Source organism: Setaria italica, chromosome III, assembly GCF_000263155.2.
Source record: "Setaria italica strain Yugu1 chromosome III, Setaria_italica_v2.0, whole genome shotgun sequence".
NCBI classification, from domain to species: Eukaryota; Viridiplantae; Streptophyta; class Magnoliopsida; order Poales; family Poaceae; genus Setaria; species Setaria italica.
In genome coordinates this window covers 12,789,436-12,814,260 of record NC_028452.1, presented here as the reverse complement: position 1 = coordinate 12,814,260, position 24,825 = coordinate 12,789,436, and the positions used below count along the sequence as shown (strand labels likewise).

Below are 24,825 nucleotides of genomic sequence, written 5' to 3'. Positions count from 1 at the left end.
TGAGAATGTCTATTTATCTATTGACAGATTTTTACGCTAAAATCTGTTGAATTTCATAGTATTGCAGATGTTCTGGAATGTTGCCGGTGTTATTCTCCCATGTTTCATATGACTGGAATATTAACTATTGTGCAACATGAGAGACAATAATGTTTGAAACATCACAAAATAGTACATGTAACATCAAAAAACCTTTTTATATTTCTTTCCCTAAAATTATGAAACATCTTGAAACATCACATAATGATGTTTGCATTATCAGAGGACCATTTGCAATATAAAATATTTTGATATATTTTCTCATCGATAGATAAATAGCAAATGTCTTACTTTTGTTGCAAGACCTAGGAATCATGATCATTCAGCTGAGCTTCTTTCGAGAACCTTAAAGGGCATACAAAATTAAGGTAATGCTTTATAAGAGGCTCACGGGAACTGCGTCTAATTTCGACAACTCCAACTGCTTTTTTTAAGATCAAAAGACTCTAATTGTTGTAGGCATTGTTGAAAGCATAGAATGATTTGATCTAGCCTGCAATTTCCAGAGTGGAGAAATCAGAAGTCAACTATCCGTGGGCCCACTACCATCCAATCAGAGTATTGTCGTAAACAACCATTGGCCTCATGCTAGCTGGTCCCATCAACAGTTAGCCAACGATGCCTGCCACTTACCAGGAACTGGTTCGTGTATGTTTTGCCAGGGGCATCGACGACCTAGGCGCTATGTCAATGGGCAAAACTTTGTAGCCGACGCAGTGGCGGATGCAGCTCCTGAGCTTAGGAGGGCCTCCCTCTTCTTCCTCCTCCTTCGTCGCTAGATCCACCCCTGAGCGGACGTGTTTCTTTTTGACAGTGCTGATGCAATTCTCGAGCAATTATATTCTTTTTTTCGTTTCAAAAAAAATTATATTCTTTTTTTCCTTTGATAGCATAAACCTGTGGGAGCATTTGACAATTGTTCATCGTCTAATGGAGTCAATATATATGCATAGAGGTTGGCTACCTTGCTTGTGCAATGAAGCATTCGATCATTTAAATGCCGAGAACAATGGCAGCAACGCTGTGGTTGCTGCTGCTTTGTACTGTATAAAAATGTGCTGACCTGATTAATTTTTCTGTAATGCTGATGCGATTAGTGTGCTAAGCAACTGGTATTAGTTTTCCACCCCTTATGATAGAGGCTCCTGGGAGAATTGGTACGTACTTGTTCACCATCTAGATCGACTAGACTAGGATTTGCTAAGAATATAAGGGTACCTACTGGTAGTTAGAAGCACAAAACAAATAGCTTGTTTGGCTGCTATCTTGAGAAATTGAACAATCACAATGACGGAAAGAATGGTGGCAACGTCGTGGCTGCTACTTATCGGTCTCGCTGCCGCTGCCATCGCTGGGGTATTCAAGCTCGAGCACAGCCCGACAATATTGGCCTTAGGCTTGCAAACAGCTTCATGGTCTCCAACCTACAAAACAGTTTCACTAGTAAAGTTTAATGGGCAAAATGATCCTCGTCAGTTCCTCATGAGCTATGAAACTGCAGTAGCATCAACTGAAGGAGACAATGTTGTATTAGCCAAGTCCCTAATCATAGCCTGCGAGGGAGCAACACTGAACTGATACACACTACTCCCATCACAATCAATATACAGTAGAATGGATCTCAAAACAAAACTAATACAAAACTTCCAAAGCTTCCATCATGCAACAATAGACTCGGGTGACTTGTTCCACTGCATCCAAAGAGACAAAGAACCCCTGGCCAATTATGTTAGAAGATTTGTACACTTAAAGTCACAAACTCTAGATGTGGACAAAAGCGTAGTCATAGCAGCCTGCATCAAAGGGCTAACACCAGGCTCAACAGCTTCGCACCTAACAAGAGAAAAGTCCAAAATCATGGAAACCTTGTTCGCTGAGTTGGACAAATACTACAGGTCAGATGAGGACCACAGAAAAAGAGTAATGGAGAGAAATCGTCAAAGGCAAGCTAAAAAAGATCAGAATTGGCAAACCCCAAAATACAATTTCGCACAACATCAACAGCCATATCCAGCTCAGCATGTGCTACTAATCGAGGGTACTCAATCCTCACAGCAGCAAAGCCAAAATCACAGTAGACAACCCCGACAGCAACAACAAACAAGTTATAGCAATGGGCAAAGAGGCGGCCATTCTGGAAGAAGGGGAGGCCGAGGTAGAGGACCTCTGAGGCCGCACAATCAGAACAACCAACCTCGAATGTTCTATTACACATTTCATAGCAAGCAACTAGATCACGTGACCGACTTCTACCCAAAAATAAAAAAAACTTTTGAAAGAATAGCTGAAGAAAAAAGAGCAGCTGCAGCGTCAAAAACCATCCACCACACCTCTTTTTGGCTGCAACAGCCATACTATCGAGCTTATCCACAAACAAACCTCAATACCACCTATACACCTAGCCTCGCAAACTCATTTACCAATCCTTCCTTCAACTACCAACCCACCATGATGTGGCAACCATCGCCACAGTTTCAATCTTAAACTCAGCAAGCCTCGCAAACTGCAAGCTTCGCACCATCTCAGCCTCTACAAGAGATACCACTACCTCCACCAAATCTACCCAATCAAATACCCAAAGTCGAGCCTAACAATGCCCAAAACTGCAACCCCAAAGCCCTACCTACCTACAGCATGATAATACCAATATCAGGGGATCCTCGCAAGAACTCAAAAATCCTAAAACTAATTCAAACGCCTTGCCCACCTACGGCATGATTATGCCAATAGCAGGTGGATCCTCACTAGAGTTTGAGAACAAAAGATAAAGGCAAAATTACTTCAGACAAATCCATGGATCATCCCTGACAGAACACCAGCCAAGCTAGAATGGGCACACATGCCAATCTCCTTCACGGAAGAAGATTTTAAACTCAAAACAACCTCGCATAATGATGCGATGGTGATTGAGGCTCTCGTTGCAGGATGGAAAATCGAAAAAGTCCTAGTTGATAATGGAAGCTCAACAGATATTATTTTCGCAAGCACATTTAGAGAAATGAAAATTGATCCTCATCTGCTACAGCCAGCAGAAGTGCCACTACTTGGCTTCGGTGGAAAGCCAGTACGAGCCTTGGGGAAAATCACACTATTGGTATCATTTGGAAACTTAGACAACGCCAGAATAGAACACATAATGTTTGATGTTGTGGAGATGTACTATTCATACTTTGCTATCTTTGGTAGAGGATTCATTTACAAGTTCGACGCAGTGATAAGGTAGTTGTTCTTGTGTATGAAGATCCCAGCCATGAAAGGAGTCATCACAGTATACGACGATCAGCAAACAACCAGGAACATTGAAAAAGGTGCAACCCCGGGCTAGAAAAATGTGCACCACCTAGCAAGCCCCAACGAGGCTAAGCTGTCAGAAAAGAAAAAGCCATACATCGAGCCTAAAAGAGATAAAGAAAAGGTGAAAATTATGGCGGAATCACCCAAATTAACTTGGCTAAAGCACACTTAAATCGCCTAACACGCGATAATGTACCTTAAGCAAGTCAACTTGGTTGTCCGTCGATTTTATCCGATAAACCACTTAACTCAGGATCGAGAAAGCAAGAATCACACGATGGCGAGTGGTTACAGAGATTACAACAGTCCATCCAGATTAAACAAGGGCATCAATTTATTACAACATCAAGTTCGAAATTCAAACATAGTTTGCAGAGTTTCAAGCAGCGGAAATAAATAAGCGGAAGCTAGACGTCATTGCATGATATCATGAAGAAGCTGATCATGACATCAATGATCCCTGTCCTTGCCGTCCGAAGAGGGATCCCACTCGACCGTCCAATCTGGAGGAAGTTGGGTAGGCCAAGTACCACTTGCAGCGAACTCAGAGGTATCAACTTCACCTGAAAAGATGTGCCACAAGCAAGGCTAAGCAACTATGCTCAATAAGACTTAACCAACGGGTGGTAACTACTTCCACCAACACCTAGACATGCAAACTTTTTGGCTCTGGGGTTTGTTTTTCCCAAAAGCGACTAGAGTAGGTCCTTACTTTCAATATTTTAGCCCAAGTTTTACTGTTGTTTACCAGTCTAAGTTAGAAGCTATACTAAACAAGCATAGTTTTCCAAGAAATTAATAATAAGTAATAACATTAAATCATCATCATATTCCATTCTTACTCAGTGTAGCATAGCGATCAGGCAATCCCAAACTGTGAGAGGCAGACGATTCGAATCGAATTTCTTAACCATGCATGGCGAACCTAATCCCACGATATCTGCATGCCACGAAGGGCGGCTTCACTTGTCAGCCATCCCCATCGATTCCCAGATCCGTGTTGAGCCCACTTCCCTTGGTACAAGGCTCCAGAGACCCGGACTACGCCGTACTATGACCGCACTTGTCACCACATGATGCACCAAGGGAAAACTCAGTTTCCAGAGATAGTGGGGCGATCCGCTCACATCCTAGTTCAATCAGGTACTAGGCTTCCCTATCCCATACTAGGTATGAGATTAGTACTTTCAAACACTTGATCACGAACACTATCACATCTCGACCTTAGTCCAATTTCATGTAGACAGATGGGACAAACCATCAAGTACCAAACATAAGCCCGGCCTCGTCCATCGTCCTTATAGTTGCAACATAAGTAAAGCAATCAAATCCTATAACTCGCGAGTGACAGCCAATCACTCGACTTTTACCGAGTCCTATTAAGCATTTCAACTACTCAACTTAATATACTAGTGTTCATATCAAGGGTACTAAGTTCATGCATCTACGGTTTCAATCAACTCCTGGAACGTAAATGCGCAATCAAAGCAATTAAATATATTGCATGTAGTTAAAGATAGGAATCATGCTCCGGGGCTTGCCTTCACACTTGGAGTTAGCGAACTAGTCCTTGGCTTGCTCTGGCACGGGCTCAACTCCGGCGTGGTGCAGATCCGCTATGGCTTCTTCTTCCGATGCCGGGTGCAGCTCGTACGTGCCGTCAGCAAGGTTCACTTCTACACGAAATGCAAATGCAACAAGTTCAATCTTCCATGCTTTCTTATGCAGGATGCAAAACATGAATTATTGCTGGAGTGTAAATTACATTACGCCCATATTCACCTAAACATGATTCTACACTTTCATTATCATCATGAGGTAAGGTGTGTTGTGATATAAAACTCGGGGTTGACTTTGATGGTGATTGTGTACACATATAAGGTTTTACAACTTAGACTTCATGAAGAAAGGTGGGGTCATTCTAGGGTTGCTCAAGGTTCATCGGGAAAGTTATCCTATTTCTAAGTGTTTTTCTGTACCTCTTCCGAAAATTACCATTATTATTACTTAATGTTTCTTTCTTCCATTTAATTAGGTCCATCTTCCAAATTTTATTTCATTAACCAACAGCAAGCTATGAAGCTACACATTTAACAGCAACTTAACTTTGTCATTAATAAGCTACTGCATAACTTTGAGATCCATATGAGGTGTACAAAAATAATTAAAACGGTGTCACTACCCTAAGGTAGCATGTACTTAACTATTTTTAAATCACAAATCATAATGAATCTGGGTATGAAATTTTAACAGTGAGTTATATGGGTGATACAGAGCCTTTGGTGGATTTCTCATAATTTTTGGCGAAGGGTCTCTATTTCACATATATTACTCCTATTTATCTTTCTCTAAAAAGGAGAGAGTGGGGTTTATTTACTTTCAGATAAGGTTTCATACTTTCCTTGTGAACTACACTTCATCACTGATCCACTCCATTTGGTTTCAAATTTTTCTCCTCTTTGGATTAAATATTATGCAAAAGATAATTTAAACTTTAGATTGCAGTTATAAAACTAAAACAGAGACTTAAACATCTGAGCTAGGCTCCAAATAATTTTTCCAAGATTCTATTCTCTGAGACAAGTACTTGAGAGTTGGATTTACCTTTTTAGCATTTTTTTGTGATTTGCTATGATTTAAATACTTAAAAAAGGATTAAATCATATAATATTAATTCTAACAGAGACATGTGCAAACTTATTTTTATATGAAACTACACATAATACCGAGTCTAACAAAATTCATCTTGCATCTTTAGCATTTTTCTACACTTTTCTATGCCTTTTCAAAGCTTCAGCCTTTTCAGATCTAGGAAATAAAGAAAACCGAGGCAATCTTGCAATCTAGCCCTCAAGTCTACTAATTAATCGTGCAAAGGTCCTTGGTTTTTGCACCTACACCCCTGGACAGATTTCCACCTTAAACATAACTCCTGAACTTTATCCCATGACCCCCTAGACTTCTATTCTTCTCACAACTCACTCCTATCTTCTTCCTCGGAACAAATCGCAAAGGCACAGGATTGTCACGCATGGGGGCACACTGCCGGCCGGGGAGGGGGGAAGAAGGTGCGGTAGCGCTAAGGGAGAGGGTGGTGCCATGCCCAGGCCAAGGGGTCTCCATGGCGCGGCGAAGGTAGGGGAACAGGGGGCAGTGCACAGGGGCTCGGGGTGGCGGCGCCCGGCCGGTGACACGCTAGGGAACGAGCGAGGAAACTCGATGAAAATGGAAAACGGATGCGAGCATCACGGTCAGGACCTCACCTAGGTTCCATTTGAGGCGTTGGTTGGCGGCGAGGGAGGCCAGGAGTAGAGGCACCACGTTGGGGTTGAATCGGTGGTTGAAAAGTTCCTGGAACTTTGGGGGAACTTCGATTCCCGTCTATTCCGTGGATGGCGAGCAGCAAGGAGTTGTCGAGAGTGGAGCCAAGGGAGTGTAGAAGCGTAGGGCGTGAGCTATTAAAGCGAGATGGCTAGAGCTGGGTGGATTTTGCCGGGGAGTAGAGACTTGTTGTGGAGCTCAATGTTATGGGGCAATGGAGGTTTGGGAGCAAAGAGACTTAGCAGAGGGCTGTTTTGTGGCCGGGCGAGGAGATAAGGATGCCACGGCGTCGAGGATAAGGTAGACGTAGCACCGGGCATGGTCAGGCGCGACTAGGCAAAGCTGTAGGGCACGCCATTGGTGCCGGAGGCGGCAGCATCACAGAGGTGTGAGCTCGGAGCAGAGCAGCGGGCAGGGCGCGCCCTCGGGCGAGGCGAAGTGGCGCACGGCGAGCGGCGTGTGGAGCGCTGGCGCGCGCGTGCTCTGGTGCGGGGAGTTCACGAGGTGCAATGAACTGGTCAGGATTTTGGGGCTGGTTTGCTCAAAATTTTTGAATTGCACGCCCAAATCTTCCTTTACAAAACTTGTAGTCCTCATATCCAAGTTCAAAACTTTTAAATGAAATTTGTTCAAAAATGAAATAGATTTGGACTTATAGGGGTTCAAAGTTGGCCTAAACACACGTTTTTAAGACTTACAGCAATTTCAGTAGACTCGACAGAGTTGACCAATGTGGCTGAGTTTGACCTCATTTTTGAAAACCTTTTGTGAAGATTTTGGCCTAACTCCAATAATCAAAGTTGTTAAGGTCTTGTAGTACTAAAACTTTTATATAAGGTTTGTCTTGAGATTATATTAGAAATTTTGAGAAAAAGGCTCCAAAGTTAGGACTTTTCCTGTTTTGCTTACTTTACCACTGATTTGGATTTTGAGTTTTTGAAGGCCTTCTACTCAAATTCAAACAAAACACCAAAAACAAAAGTTGTTAGGGAAGATGAGTTCTACAACTATTAGTTGGATAAAGTTTTAAGTTCTTATATAAAAATTTGAATTACTACATAAACACTCTTTAAGCTCTTGAGGGGCAAAACCAACATTTTACTTGACCAAAAAGCTATTAATTGCTCTCTTACGCTCTAATGGCTTCACTTAGGGTTAAACACAGTTTAATTAGGCCAGGTTGTTACAAAAATGAGTGCTGACGGTGAAACCAAAAGAGTGTTGCTAGATGAATATATTCTAGATAGAGCCGTAATAATTGGGGCCAACCTTGAGCCCGATGAAGAAAAATAGCTAATTGAATTCTTGAACAAAAACAAAGATGTCTTCGCATGGTCCACAAGTGACCTACAAGGAATCGATTGGGATATAATAGAACACAAGATTGAAATAAATAAAGGCGTGAGACCTAAAAAGCAAAAGCTTCGAAAAATGTCAGAAGACAAGATACAAGCTATTAAAGTAGAGGTTCAAAGGCTAGCTAATGCCAATGTAATACGTGTGGTCATGTATCCTGAATGGCTGGCAAATACAGTTCCAGTCAAGAAGAAAAACGACAAAAGGAGAATGTCTATAGATTTTACTAACCTTAACAAGGCATTCCCAAAAGATGACTTACCGCTAGAAAGGGTTGCCAAGATAGTAGATAACGCTGCAAATAGTGAAATGTTGTCACTACTAAATATGTTCTCAGGCTATCACCAAGTACAAATGAAAAGAGAGGATGAGGAAAAGATGAGTTTCATCACTCCATTCGAGACATACTGCTTTGTGAGAATGCCCGAGGGTCTCAAGAATGCAGGGTCAACTTTCTCAAAAATGATAGCAATAGTCCTAAGCACACAACTTCGAAGAAACATCCTAGCTTACGTGGATGATATCGTAGTAAAAAGTGACAAATGTAAAGATCATATTCATGACCTCGCAAAAACCTTTGCCAATCTGAGAGCAGCAAACTTAAAGATGAATCCAGAAAATTGTGTATTTGAAATTCAACGAGGCAAGGTCCTGGGATGCCTAGTCTCAACCAAGGGCATCGAGGCTAATCCAGACAAAATCCAGGCCCTAATCGACATGAAAGAACCAGTTTCGATAAAAGATGTGCAAAAACTAACAGGAAGAATAGCAGCCCTCAACAGATTCATCCCAAGAGTTGCTGAAAGAAGCCTCCCCTTTTTCCAAGTATTGAGAAACTCCAAAAAATTCGAATGGGGAGAACAACAGAGCAAAGCCTTCATAGAACTAAAGGATTACCTAACAAACATGACGAAATTGTGCCCTCCCGAGCCAAAGTCCCCCTTGCTGGTGTATTTGTCAGCCTTGAGCTTTGCAGTCAGTGCTGCCTTAGTCCAAGAAAAAGAAATCGAGGACAAACCAAGACAAACGCCAGTGTATTTTGCATCAGAAGCACTATTAGGGTCAAAGCTGTTCTACTCAGAGTTAGAAAAAATTGTCTATGCCGTAATCATGGCAGCATACAAGCTAAGACATTACTTCGAGGCCCATAGAATAGTAGTAGTCACCAACCAGCCGTTTCACAACCTATTTACAAATAGAGAAGCCTCGAGAAGAATAACAAAATGGGTATCAGAATTGTCCGAGTACATGATGGATTTCGAAAAAAAGAAGCGCAATCAAATCACAGGTTCTAGCTGATTTCATAGTAAACTGGACATCTCCATGCAATAGCCAAACTGAGATCATGGTCCCATGGATCATACACTGTGATGGGGCTTGGTGTGATAAGGGGGTTGGAGTGTTGACTATCATCACTTCACCCTCGGGTGTGAAAATAAGATACGCTGCGAGGCTTGATTTCAAAGACAAAGCAAGGTCTACCAACAACACTATAGAATACGAGGCATTGCTTCTGGGGCTAAGGAAAGTGAAGGCTTTGGGCCAACAAGTATTCATTGTGAAAACATATTCAAAAGTAATACAAGAGCACATCGAGAAAGAGAGCAAGTCTAGAGAGCCAGAGCTCGTGAAGTACCTAGCCCCAGTGAGATCAATGGAAAAATATTTCAAGGGATTTACAATCCAACACATCCCAAGGGCAGAAAATGATGAAGCAGACAGATTAGCAAAAGCAGCAGCGCAACATCAAACCATGCCACCAGACGTGTTTTACGAAGTTATTTATTCACCATCGACAAAGGAGCAAGCCTCGAAGGTTGTAGATGCAATCACTAGATTTGACTGAAGGGCTCCAATTATGGCCTATCTCAAAGGACATTATGAGCCTTACGATGAGGCTGAACTAAGCAGGATGAAACAAAGGGTTAGGGGCTATGCCATAGTTGATGGAGAATTATACAAGTTTGGAATATCGGTTCCTTGGCTATGATGTATAACCTCGAAAAGTGGCAAAGAATTGCTAGCTGAAATCCACAGTGGATTTTGCGGTTCTCGCATCAGAACCAAAGCTCTAGTGGGCAAAGCTATAAGGCAAGGTTTTTTTTGGCCAACCGCGATCCTTGATGCTCGAAGCCTAGTAAAAACTTGCGAGGCCTGTCAAAAGACAGCTAATCAGCAAAAAGCATCTTCACTACCTATACAACTGATACTGCCAACTTGGTTGCTGCAGAGATGGGTTATGGGCTTGGTGGGACCCCTGCTAACTGTTCAAGGCAACTGCAAGTTCGCAGTAGTGGCGGTCGACTACTTCACCAAATGGATCGAGGCTAAGCCGTTGGCAAACATAACCTCGAGCTCTGTACAAAAGTTCTTTTGGTAGAATATCATCTGCAGATTCGGGGTCCCTAGAGAGCTAATAGTGGACAACGGAAAATAGTTTGATTGTAATGACTTTAAGGAATTCTGTGCAAGCATGGGAACCAAGGTAAAATTTGCCTCAGTATATCACCCCCAGTCCAATAGAGCTGTAGAAAGAGCAAACATCATAATCTTTTCGAGCATCAAAATATGGCAGTATGACCAAAAGAAAGGGAAATGGATAGATGAACTCCCAAGGGTCATATGGTCTCACAACACCACAACCTCAAGAGCAACGGGCTTCACACCTTTCCGGCTTTTGTATGGCTCTGAGGCAATGACACCTAAAGAAATTAAGAACGAAAGCTTAAGAGTGCTCAAAATCGAGGCTTCCACAGACAATGAGAAGATCGATAAAGACATGATAGAGGTTGACATACTCCAAGCAGCAGAAAACCTTGACAAGTATCAACAAGAAACAAGAAAATGGAGGGATAGGAAGGTAATGAAAAAAGAAACCAAGGTAGGAGATCTAGTTATCAGAAAGAGAAAAAACTGGGAGAACCTCGGGAAGTTATAAGAAACTTGGAAAGGGCCATATGTTGTTACTCGAAGCGGATCCTTTTACCTCGCAGATCAGCTTGGAGCAGAGTTGCCACAGTCTTGGAATATGGACAACTTGCACAAATATTACCCCTAGTCTCCACACTTACAGAAGCCTTCGACTTGTAAATCTATAAACAACGTCGAGGGCACAAAATTTACTTTGTCACATTTACTTTCCTACAAACGAACCATACTCTTTTCCTTGCTAGGGGGGCTCCACACTGGAGGCAAGATTTTTAACAAGGCGGATCCATGTAAACCTTTTACATTCTACTGAAGTACATTTCCCCCTTACCTCATGTTTGTCAAGCCTCGAAGAGGCTATTAACTTGCATTTCTGCGCAAAGCTCCAGCCAAAAGCAACAATAAGTTGCGGCGAAACATCGCATTTTCGTGCGACGAAAAACTTGCGTTTTTGCGCAAGCATTGGGGAAAAAGCAACAACAAGTTGCAGCACCAATTTTACTTTTTTGAATGCCTCAAAAACTTGTGTTCCTGCGCAAACAAGCTTCGCATTCATGTGTGAGAAAAATACTTGCATTTCTACGCAAGCTTTAGCTAAAAGCAACAGCAAGTTGCAGCATCATCTTTACATAATCAGCATTTATCCAAAATTTTATCTAACCTCACAGGTCTATAAGCTTTATGGTCGAAGCAACCAAGAGTTGCCATTTCGACCCAACTTTTCGTTGAATTTTTTAAGTCCGCAAAACAAGAAAACAAGTTTTTGTCAACTTATCATTAGAATACTTGAACACAAAAACTTTAGTTAAAATTACTTCAAAAGATAAAGGTTCCAAGGACGACACAATCTCTGATAAAAAAGGCATCGACCAACACAATTCACACAGAGGAATGAGGGAGGGGGTTGACGTTTTTTTTTAAAAAAAGCTTTTCATCCCTTTGTGTGAAAAATACGCTAAAGCAACAAATCAATAACCCCCTCGAGGCTAATCAGAATTTTGCACTCCAAAAACAATGCGAAGGATTGAAAGGATCGTCATCCTCACCTAACCCGGGCACATGGACAACCAGTAACTTTTCCTTAAGATCCGTCCCGTAAGCCTTGTTGTAGTCCAGCATAGACTGGGGCGGAGCAAAACCCTTGGGCACAGGATCAATCCATAGAAGCAATGAGGGTTTGCTATATGGCTCTCCAGCTGCGCCAACAGTATTTTGCAATTCCATCAAAAATTTAGTGGAAGCAACGCTTGTTGGGATACGAGGTAGGCTACACTAGCGCAATTCAAAAAATCTACCGCGTATAACCAGGAAGAACTGCCGTATAAGGATCACGGGATTACCACTCGACGCACTACTGGTGCGGAAGATGTAGATATGCGTCGATGCAGTGAAGACGATCACGTAGTCGTACGTAGTCGATCAACGTAGTCGTACATAGTCGATCACGTCCAGCAGCTCCTCAGCAGCTCGTCCACGTGCAGCAAGATCGCCTCCGGTGCCGCGGCTCGTCGTCGGCTCGTCGCGGCTCGTCGGTGGCTCGTCGGCGGCTCGTCCAAGTGCTGCAGGCGCAACACCTCCAAGGTATCCACACGTGCAGGGAGGAAGCGTCGCAAGCCGGACTGCTAGATCCGCGAGTTGCAACAGGCGAGGGCGTGGGAGGCGCGGCAGGTGTGTTTCGCCAAAAAGTGTAAACCCTAGGGCGCCCCCACCCCTCTATTTATAGAGGTTCCTGACGGGCCTCTGGATCCGAGGCCCATTAGCACTTCTAAACCTAATCCAACTCGGATCAGATCCGAATTGGGCTTCCAGCCCCTTAAGTGTGTGACCCTATGGGTTCGGATACGTATAGACATGGCCCGAGTACTCCTACTCGGCCCAATAGTCGGTAGCGGCCTCTAGCAAGACGTGCCAACTCCTATACGCACACGAAGATCATATCAGACGAACCATCACAACATAATATACATGCTATTCCCTTTGCCTCACGATATTTGGTCTAGCTACAAGCCGACCGCTCTTTCTCGATCCTGTGATCTGGAATCCCTTTGTAGGTTAACTCTTAACCGTACGTAGCATGCCCATGCATTTTTGGATCCGATCACTCGAGGGGCCCAGAGATATCACTCTCAATCAGAGAGGGGCAAATCCCATCTTGATTGACCATGTCTCATAGCATGCTTCTTGACAAACCCGAAAGCTACCTTTATAACTACCCTGTTACGGCGTAGCGTTTGATAGCCCCTAAGTAGGTCGATCCACATCTAGAATACATGCGACAATCTCAGGTCTAAGGACAAAGCGTATATGTTGATTAAAGAGAGAACTACTTCTCGTGTTGGGTCAGTCCTAACACATGTCTCCACATGTGTCCACATTATTAGTTCAACGTCTCCATGTCCATGACTTGTGAAACATAGTCATCAACTAATACATGTGCTAGTCTAATATTCATGTGTGTCCTCACATGAACTCCGACTAGGGACAACTTTAGAATAACCATACAAGTAAAGAGTTTCACATACAATTCACATAATTGCAAATCAATTCAAGTAGCCTTCAATGGATATTCAATGAACACAACATACAAATCATGGATACAAATGGAATATCATCATCTCTATGATTGCCTCTAGAGCATACCTCCAACAGTCTCCCACTTGCACTAGAGTCAATCTAGAAGGTACCTAATACCCATAGCTCTTACATGCGCATCATGCTTAGCCTGCGGGAGTGGTTTTGTCAACGGATCAGAAATGTTCAGATCCGTGTGTATTTTGCATATCTTGATCTCACCCCGGTTAACGAAGTCTCGAATGAGATGAAATCGCCGCATTACGTGTTTGTTCTTCTGGTGGTTCCTTGGCTCCTTTGCTTGCGCAATTGCCCCATTATTATCACAGTAGAGATTCAATGGGCTGGACGCATTCGGGAACACACCAAGCTCAATGAGGAAATTCCTTATCCAAACACCTTCCTTCGCGGCTTCCGAAGCCGCGATGTACTCGGCTTCTGTCGTAGAATCGGCCACCGTCTCCTGCTTGGAACTCTTCCAACTAACAGCACCACCATTCAGTGTGAACACAAATCCTGATTGTGACTTTGAATCATCTCTGTCGGTTTGGAAACTAGCATCGGTGTAACCTGTTACAACGAGCTCCTCCTCACCTCCATAGACGAGGAATATATCTTTAGTCCTTCTCAAGTACTTAAGAATGTTTTTCACCGCTGTCCAGTGACTCTCACCTGGATCAGATTGGTGTCTGCTTGTCATACTTAGCGCATATGAAACATCTGGGCGAGTACTTATCATTGCATACATGATAGATCCAATAGCCGAGGCATATGGCACTCTACTCATGCGATCCCGCTCATCAGCAGTCGAAGGACACTGAGTCTTGCTGAGATGTATGCCATGTGACATAGGCAAGAACCCTTTCTTTGCCTCTTCCATGCTGAACCGCTTCAACACTTTGTCAATGTAAGTATCTTGGCTTAAACCTATAAGCCTTCTCGATCTATCTCTATAGATCTTAATGCCCAGAATATATGCCGCTTCCCCTAAGTCCCTCATCGAAAAACTATTTTTCAGTGAAGTCTTTACGGACTCAAGCATAGGAATGTTATTTCCAATCAGTAATATGTCATCCACATATAAGATTAGAAATACTACAGAGCTCCCACTAATCTTCTTGTAAACACAAGACTCTTCTTCGTTCTTGGTGAAGTCAAACCCTTTGACCACTTCATCAAAACGAATGTTCCAACTCCTAGATGCTTGCTTCAATCCATAAATGGATCTCTGAAGCTTGCATACCTTTCCAGCATTTTTCGGATCGACAAAACCCTCGGGCTGTATCATATACACGTCCTCAGCTAGGTTTCCATTCAGGAAAGCTGTCTTGACATCCATCTGCCATATCTCATAATCGAAATATGCAGCTATAGCTAGAATAATCCGAATGGACTTAAGCATCACTACGGGTGAGAAGGTCTCGTCGTAGTCAACTCCTTGAACTTGTCGAAACCTTTTGCGACAAGTCATGCTTTATAGATGTGAACATTTCCATCCATATCCTTTTTCTTTTTATAGATCCACTTGCACTCTATGGCTTTAACACCATCAGGCGGGTCAACCAAGTTCCAAACTTGATTGTCTCCCATGGACTCTATTTCGGATTGCATGGCACTCTGCCATTTTTCGGAGTCTGGGTCCATCATTGCTTCTGCATATGTCGCAGGCTCATCATTGTCCAACAATAATATTTCCCGCATTTCGCGGAGCCTTGCCGACCTTCGTGGTTGTGGCGGTGCTTCTCTTGCCATGAGTATCTCAACTTGTTCTGCTACGTTAGCATCACTCATTGATTCTTGCCCGATCGGCTCATCTTGAACTTCTTCAAGATGCACTGTCTTTCCACTCTTTTCTCCTTTGAGAAACTCTTTCTCTAGGAAAACCCCGTTCCGAGCGACAAACACTTTGCCTTCTGATCGGTTGTAGAAATAATATCCCAAAGTTTCCTTTGGATATCCCACGAAAATGCACTTATCCGACTTGGGTGTGATCTTGTCCGATTGAAGTCGCTTGACAAACACTTCACATCCCCAGATCTTTAGAAAAGACAAACTAGGAACCTTTCCAGTCCATATCTCATATGGTGTCTTAACTACGGATTTAGATGGTACCCTATTAAGTGTGAAAGCTGCTGTTTCTAGAGCGTATCCCCAAAATGACAACGGTAGGTCCGACTGGCTCATCATTGATCGAACCATGTCTAACAAAGTTCGATTACGTCGCTCGGACACACCGTTTCTCTGAGGTGTTCTAGGCGGCGTAAGTTGTGGAACAATTCCGCAACTCTTTAGATGATTGCTAAACTCGTGGCTCAAATACTCGCCTCCACGATCAGATCGTAAGGCCTTAGCCACGCTGATTTTCAACTTCATTCTGAAATTCCTTGAACTTTTCAAAGGTTTCAGACTTGTGCCTCATCAAGTAGACATATCCATATCTACTAAAATCATCAGTGAAAGTTATGAAGTATTGGAATCCTCCTCTAGCCGTCGTGCTCATTGGTCCGCATACATCACTATGTACGAGTTCCAACAAGTCTACTGCTCTCTCAGGAAATCCTGTGAAAGGCGTCTTGGTCATTTTGCCTAGCAAGCAATCCTCACATGTCTCGTATGATTCAAAATCAAACGAAGTTAGAAGTCCATCAGAATGGAGCTTCTTCATGCGCTTTTCACTTATATGACCTAAACGACAATGCCACAAGTAGGTAGGACTCAAATCATTAGGCCGAGGCCTTTTAGCACTTACATTACAGACAGGTGAACCATCAAGATTTAAAACAAATAATCCATTCACAATGGGTGCAAAAGCCATAAACATATTATTCTTAGAGATCACACAACCATTGTTTTCACTCACAAATGAATAACCATCCTTCATCAAGCATGAAGGAGATAAAATGTTTCGACTTAAACTAGGAACAAAATAACAATTATTCAACTCCATAATAAATCCTGACGGGAGGTGGAGTTGCATCGTCCCGACGGTCAAAGCAGCAACTCTTGCATTATTGCCCACGCGGAAATCAACTTCTCCTCTTTCCACGCTTCTACTTCTTATCATTCCCTACATCGAATTGCAAATATGAGCAACCGATCCGGTATCAAATACCCAAGAATTAATAATTGTATCAGCGAGAAATATGTTGTCTATAACATTAACAACAAGCGTACCTGAGGTAGAAGTACTCTTACTTCCGCCATTCTTCAAGGAAGCTAGGTACTGCTTGCAGTTTCTCTTCCAGTGACCAAGTTCATGACAGTAAAAGCACTCTTTGTCTGGAGCAGGTCCAGGTCCAGGTCCAGGTCCAGCTTTAACCTTGGGCGGTGGGTTTGGCTTGGACATTCCAGCCTTGCCCTTCTTCTTCCAAGAATTGCCCTTCTTCTTAAAGCTAGGCTTGTTCTGTATCGCCATCACATGGCTGGTACTAACGCTTTTCTTGATGTCTACCTCTGCTGTCTTGAGCATACCACACAGTTCATTCAAACCCTTCTCCGTCCCATGCATATGGTAGTTCGAGATGAAGTTCCCATAGCTAGGCGGAAGAGATGAAAGAATGAAGTCAGTGGCCAACTCTTTGCCCATTGGGAAGCCCAGCTTCTCCAATCGCTGAGTGTAACCAACCATCTTGATTACATGTGGTCCTACTGCTGCGCCTTCTGCTAACTTGCACTCCAGAAAGGCTTTGGACACATTGAACCTTTCGGTCCTAGCCTGTGTCTGGAACATGTCCTTGAGCGCCACGATCATATCGTGTGCCTCATGATTTGTTTCGAACTGCATCTGCAGCTCGGGTTCCATGCAAGCAAGCATAAGGCAGCTTACCTCAAGATTAGCATCAAATGCCTTCTTGTAAGCAGCCTTAACGGCAGCAGATGCATCATCAGCAGGTACTGGTGGTAGTGGGGTGTCTAGAACATCTTCCTTTTTATCGGCTCTGAGAACAATTCTCAGGTTACGGATCCAATCCGAGTAGTTTGTTCCATTCAACTTGTCCTTCTCAAGGACCGAACGCAAAGCAAATGGTGTGGTGGTGTTGCTAGGTGCCATTTAATCTACAACACAAGTAATGCAAGATACACTAAGACAAACGTATCCATGATAGAGAAAATTACATTAAACTATTTTAACAGAATCTACTCCCACTAAAATCAATATCCCTCTATTGAAACTTAGTGATTCAGGATCCACAACTAACAAGTCTACTAGTGAGCTTTAGCATCACCGCTAGCAAACGAGGTAGATCGGTAAGCAACTTTTGCTAATCATATCACATATGACTCCTGTTGTTGGGTGACATCTCTATGTCTCGGCGTCCAACCTTTATGCCCCAAGGTCCTTAACCGTTAAGATGACCTTGTTAAGCAAACCAACCCTTATGCGTGTAAGTGTCCGACACAAACCCGTCTAGTCAAGGAAAACTAGTGGCACCCTAATTTCATAGACCCACCACCAATTGTACAAGACATGGGACGGTGCAAGTTTTAGTTGGGAGGGCATACTAACTTAAACTTTGTGAGGGATCGTTCTACTTCTAACATCACAGCATGCAGAAAGTAAAACATAAACAGAATAGCATTCACACAGCTGTGACACAGTATGGCCCGTTTTCATATGGTGATCTCCATCTCCATAGAACCTGTTCACCATGGTGATCTCCATCTCCATGTTCCATGTGCGCCATCCTCCTGGTGATGAGTCCTCCAAGAACTAGAGCATGCTATTACTCCTAATAGCTAGTAAAGAATCTAGTAATGAAGATTACATAGTTGCTTGGATCATCACAGATTGGTACGCAGACCATTAAATACAATAAAGTGACAACACATATGGCTCCTGCCGTGTTGCCGTACGCGCGACACGCAGGTCACGAATGAGTTACACACATGCATCACATACACAAGGGGGCCATACTGATCAAAAGATACATACATACATCCTGCAAAACAGAGTTAGGCGTCCTAACGTTCCAAACTTCGGAGGCCCGAAACTCCATCTTCCAAGCCAAATTTGGGAAATCTAATTTCGCCGAAAATGGCAAAGCGTTGAATTTCATGTGTAACTTTTTCTGTAGATCAATTTTCATATAAAATTCGCCCCGATCCGAGATCGTACCGAAAAGTTACGGCTGATTTACCGAAGCATACGCATACGGCAAAAATCCCGACCTCGGCAGTAGATCTCATCTACCATTACACATCTAATGCGCCTGGCGTATGACCCTGGGTTTCAATTCGACCAATCATATTGATCTTTGCTCACTGCAACTGGATTTACGTGTATCACTTAACTCCGATGGCGGAAATCGACCGGTAGGAGTATGTCGTTACACTACCATTGCAGCAAGGGCACGAAACCAGGACATAGATCAAACAGAAAACTCGCATATCTCCATATGCACACATCCCGAATCCAAAACTAAGCAGCTACGGCTCTGATACTACTGTTGGGATACGAGGTAGGCTACACTAGTGCAATTCAAAAAATCTACCGCGTATAACCAGGAAGAACTGCCGTATAAGGATCACGGGATTACCACTCGACGCACTACTGGTGCGGAAGATGTAGATATGCGTCGATGCAGTGAAGACGATCACGTAGTCGTACGTAGTCGATCAACGTAGTCGTACGTAGTCGATCACGTCCAGCAGCTCCTCAGCAGCTCGTCCACGTGCAGCAAGATCGCCTCCGGTGCCGCGGCTCGTCGTCGGCTCGTCGCGGCTCGTCGGTGGCTCGTCGGCGGCTCGTCCAAGTGCTGCAGGCGCAACACCTCCAAGGTATCCACACGTGCAGGGAGGAAGCGTCGCAAGCCGGACTGCTAGATCCGCGAGTTGCAACAGGCGAGGGCGTGGGAGGCGCGGCAGGTGTGTTTCGCCAAAAAGTGTAAACCCTAGGGCGCCCCCACCCCTCTATTTATAGAGGTTCCTGACGGGCCTCTGGATCCGAGGCCCATTAGCACTTCTAAACCTAATCCAACTCGGATCAGATCTGAATTGGGCTTCCAGCCCCTTAAGTGTGTGACCCTATGGGTTCGGATACGTATAGACATGGCCCGAGTACTCCTACTCGGCCCAATAGTCGGTAGCGGCCTCTAGCAAGACGTGCCAACTCCTATACGCACACGAAGATCATATCAGACGAACCATCACAACATAATATACATGCTATTCCCTTTGCCTCACGATATTTGGTCTAGCTACAAGCCGACCGCTCTTTCTCGATCCTGTGATCTGGAATCCCTTTGTAGGTTAACTCTTAACCGTACGTAGCATGCCCATGCATTTTTGGATCCGATCACTCGAGGGGCCCAGAGATATCACTCTCAATCAGAGAGGGGCAAATCCCATCTTGATTGACCATGTCTCATAGCATGCTTCTTGACAAACCCGAAAGCTACCTTTATAACTACCCTGTTACGGCGTAGCGTTTGATAGCCCCTAAGTAGGTCGATCCACATCTAGAATACATGCGACAATCTCAGGTCTAAGGACAAAGCGTATATGTTGATTAAAGAGAGAACTACTTCTCGTGTTGGGTCAGTCCTAACACATGTCTCCACATGTGTCCACATTATTAGTTCAACGTCTCCATGTCCATGACTTGTGAAACATAGTCATCAACTAATACATGTGCTAGTCTAATATTCATGTGTGTCCTCACATGAACTCCGACTAGGGACAACTTTAGAATAACCATACAAGTAAAGAGTTTCACATACAATTCACATAATTGCAAATCAATTCAAGTAGCCTTCAATGGATATTCAATGAACACAACATACAAATCATGGATACAAATGGAATATCATCATCTCTATGATTGCCTCTAGGGCATACCTCCAACAACGCTAGCATCCACGAAGCTTAATTTAGGTGGGGATTCGATGACAATTTTACCTGGCTGAATAGGCACCGGGTTAGGATTAGCCTTCTTGGTAGCGACAACAGCTTTGGGGTGCAGCTCTTTTCGGTGAGACTCCTTTGAGCTTCGGGGTGCAGAGGTGAAGCCAAAGATGAACCCTCATCCAAAAACCGTTCATCGTCATTAGCATCATCTAAGACATTCACAATTCTTATTCCGGTTTTCTTGCCAGCTTTCTTCAATTTCATCCCGGCTAAAGCCCCAGCAGCTTCAAGCTCCAACCTCGAGGCAACTGACTTAACCTCGGGCTCCCATATCATAGGTTCAGAACTTTTGATAACCTCAAGCCTTTTGCTAGAAGAGCTTAATTGCTGATCGCTAGAAGATCCCTGACCAAGTAAGCTCTTTTTCTTAAGAGCCTCGAGGCCTGGAGTCTTTGATTTTTTTTGCAACCTCGACCATGCGCAAAGAACATGAATCTTCAATCTTCTTCTTCTTCTACCCCTTCCCTCCATTTCCACCAATATCAATAGAACCAGTCACAATAGCCTCGTGCATCCGCTTTGAGGGTTTGCGAGGTTTGACTCAAGGCTCCACCTCTATTTCCATCTCAGACAACACACGGTTCACTTGGACACCATGTGTAACAATCTTACGAGCTGAAAAATATTCACTCTTGTGACAGGGCCCTAAGATATCAACAATGTGCCTCTCAATCTCATCAACAAAAATACCAGCATTCGCCCCCTTCGGCAAGCTCAAACCAAACAGAGGAAAAGGAACCGGTTTGTGGTACCACGTCACAGTCTTCATCACAATTGCCTTAGGTGTCCACCCATGAGAAAGAGGCCAAATGTCCGCACCCAGAAATTCTTCAACCAAGTCCCGCCCGGCAACAGCTGAACAAGCAACAACAAAGGCATCCTTGCAAGCCTGGAAAGCCTTCGGTCTCAAGAAAGTGGGAACCGATGTAATGTTTAGAGGAGACATCGAACTGAAGAACGGGTAAAATGGCTGACCATAACCAAAAGCCTCGGACATGTCTACCTTGATGTAAAACCAGTAACCAAGCCAATCATCATCCCATCTGTTCTTCTGAGCCATAGGGAGCTCAACTCTAGAAATTTTCTTACTTTCATTTTTCCTCTGAGTCGTGAACGTACAACAACCAAATTGAGTCTTGAAAGCCTCTTTCTCATCGTCAAACTAAACTCTCTTTTTTTTAATATGAAGCTTGAAGAGCCTCGCAAAACCATCAACATCAACATGCCACCAAAACTGCGCTCGACCCAGTAAACTTAGAAAGTGTCACAAAGGCATTAGGCGTAAGCTGGTGAAGTTTAGCCCCACACCTGTCCAGAATCTAAGACAACATCTTGTCGCATGGAAAGTGTAGGCCGGCAGTGAAAAAATCCCTGAAGACTGTAGCCTCGCCAAGATTGGGTTTCAGCACAAGCTCTTCACCAAGAGGCCTTGCAAAGTCCTTGGGAAAATAGCCTTTGCTGACATAAAAGTCTATGGTATTCTGGGAAACCAACGAACAGCCAAAGTGGAGAGTTGGTGCGAAAGTGTCCTTGCCGGCCATGAGCTCTGAAGGATCAGCCTCGATGTTAGTCAGATCCTTTCCACTATTAGTATCGGAAGAGATCTCCAGAGGATGAGAACCCTCGTGGACCTCCTGTTGCTCGGGAGCGTCCCCACGCAACCTCGCTTGCTCTACCAGCTCTTCAAAAGTTATTAATCTCACAGTTTGCATAATTCAAGCTAGCTGGACAACATATAAAAAAGTAAATCAAAACAGCAAGCAAGAGAGCAAAAGGTAAAAAAGAACGAAAGAAAAGGATAAAAATAATACCTTCGAAGCTAGAGAGATCGATGCAAGGAGCCAAGAAAGCGTGAATCTCAAAGTGCTAAGCAACAACGGGCAATCTCTCAGCAAAACGCGATTGGTTCGTGACCTTTTATAGGGGAGTTAATGGGTACGAATAGATGCCTCGACCCTCGAACCAAAGTTGAAGCAGAACCCAATTAAAAAATGTCACGATAGGTATCAAAAGTTACCGTTGGTTCATTTCTCCTCCAACACTCGAGGGTGACGTTTTTGATAGAAGTGATCCTTAGTCGCGGGTTTGGCCCATCAGAGTCAACCCTCGCCGATGAGGGTCTACTGTTGGGGATCACCAAAAGTATAAACACCCTCGAGCGCCGTCTATGGGGTAAGAACCCTTTTGACCTCGCAAGGTTTACATCAAGTATAATGAAGTGTGAAGCCCTACTGACCTCACAAGTTTTAAACCGAGAAGCAAAACTCAGTTACCCTTGAATGTCGTTAGCAGGGCTCAAGATTAACCTTGCAAGTTACGCGGGCAGTAAATAAAATAGAACTTCTTTAACCTTGCACGTTCTATAGAGGCACCTCTAATAGTAAAACTCGTACCCTTGCATCACTTCTATTACTAGAAGGACCCGAGGCTAGTGATTGACAACAGTAATGGCTAAACTCCAACTGAGCCAACCCTCGAGTGTTCGGAGTTGGTTCCGAGCACCAAGCTTTTACCTTTTTACTTTTTACTCAGGAACAATGCTCGGAGAAGAACTATGCGAGGTTATGAACTCTCAACAAGGCTCAATGAAGCAGGTGCCTCGAGGCTGGACGTTCATCTTGAATCGCGGATGGAGCCTCGAAGCTAGATGATCAACTTAAAGTAAAGATGAAGTCCTGAGGTTAGAGAGCAGAAGGCATGAGAAACCTGACCATGTGGAAGAGTTCAATTTGTACACGTTTCCTCCAATGACCTTTATGTACGATATATCCTAGGAATGTAGTGGTTGAGAAAGAATATTTGCGGAATGTAAAGTGGCTCATGGGTCACTACAAAAGGGGAGCCCTACCCCGTTGTAAAGGGAGATCAGTTTTTTCTAATTTCAAGTATTATTCTCATTACAGCTTAAATCTGTTTGGTGTCAAATTCCTTTGAGACCAACATGAGCTATACATGCATGTAACCTAAACTTTCAGGTACCAAGCAGCTGTGCAACCAACAACCAAGAGTGATGTTTACATCTTTGGTGTCGTGCTGTTGGAGCTGGTCACGGGGAGGCAGGCTACCCAATCCGACCCGGAGCCCACCAGCATCATTCAATGGGTGCGGCGACACTTGGCTCGAGGCAACATTGAGGATGTTGTTGACACGCGAATGCGTGGATAGTATGATGTCAACACTGTGTGGAAGGTCACGGATTTCGCACTTAAGTGTACCATGCAAACGCCAATGCAACAACCTATAATGACCGACGTAGTGGCACAGTTGCAAGAATGCCTTGAGCTCGGGGAGGGGTACCACACCAGAGGTGGTAGAAGGGGAAGCTTCTACAGTGGCAGTAGCAGCGACCTCGACTTGGGCTATAATGCGTACGCTGCTGATAGCCAGTCAACTGACATGAGCCAGACCAGCACCGCATTGGAGATGGGTCATAATTTTGGAAAGATGTTGAGAATGGGCGGAGGTCCTGTTGCACGATAAGGCTCTTTTTGGATGTTATAGTGATGTTATTACACCCAAATTAAAGCAAGTTTGAGTGTATACAAAGGTCAACATTATAAGTGCGTACAACTTTGCCTTTAAAAAGGATTGTATGCGGTTATTATTTATTTATTATGAGAATGTCTATTTATCTATTGATAGATTTTTACGGTAAAATCTGTTGAATTTCATAGTATTGCAGATGTTCTGGAATGTTGCCGGTGTTATTCTCCCGTATTTCATATGGCTGGAATATTAAGTATTGTGCAACACGAGAGACAATAACGTTTGAAACATCACAAAATAGCACATGTAACATCAAAAAACTTTTTTATATTTCTTTCCCTAAAATTATGAAACATCTTGAAACATCACATAATGACGTTTGCATTATCAGAGGACCATTTGCAACATAAAACGTTTTGATAGATTTTCTCATCGATAGATAAATAGCAAATGTCTTATTTTTGTTGCAAGACCTAGGAATCATGATCATTCAGCTGAGCTTCTTTCGAGAACCTTAAAGAGGCATACAAAATTAAGGTAATGCTTTATAAGAGGCTCAGGGGAACTGCGTATAATTTCGACAACTCCAACTGCTTTTTTTAAGATCAAAACTCTAATTGTTGTAAGCATTGTTGAAAGCATAAAATGATTTGATCTGGCCTGCAATTTCCAGAGTGGAGAAATCAGAAGTCAACTATCCGGGGGCCCACTGCTATCCAATCAGAGTATTATCATACACAACCATTGACCTCATGCTAGCTGGTCCCATCTACAGTTAGCCAACGATGCCTGCCACTTACGAGGAACTGGTTTGTGTATGTTTTGCCAGGGGCATCGACGACCTAGGCGCTATGTCAATGGGCAAAGCTTTGTAGCGGACGTGTTTCTTTTTTACAGTGCTGATGCAATCAATTAATGTTCTCG

At 43.5% G+C, this 24,825-nt stretch overlaps 1 pseudogene; it reads left to right on the top strand.

Annotated features, from left to right (window-relative positions):
• Positions 1–23,895, top strand: part of LOC101756747 — a 45,800-nt pseudogene extending 21,905 nt beyond the window's left edge.
• The last annotated feature ends 930 nt before the right edge of the window (positions 23,896–24,825 follow it).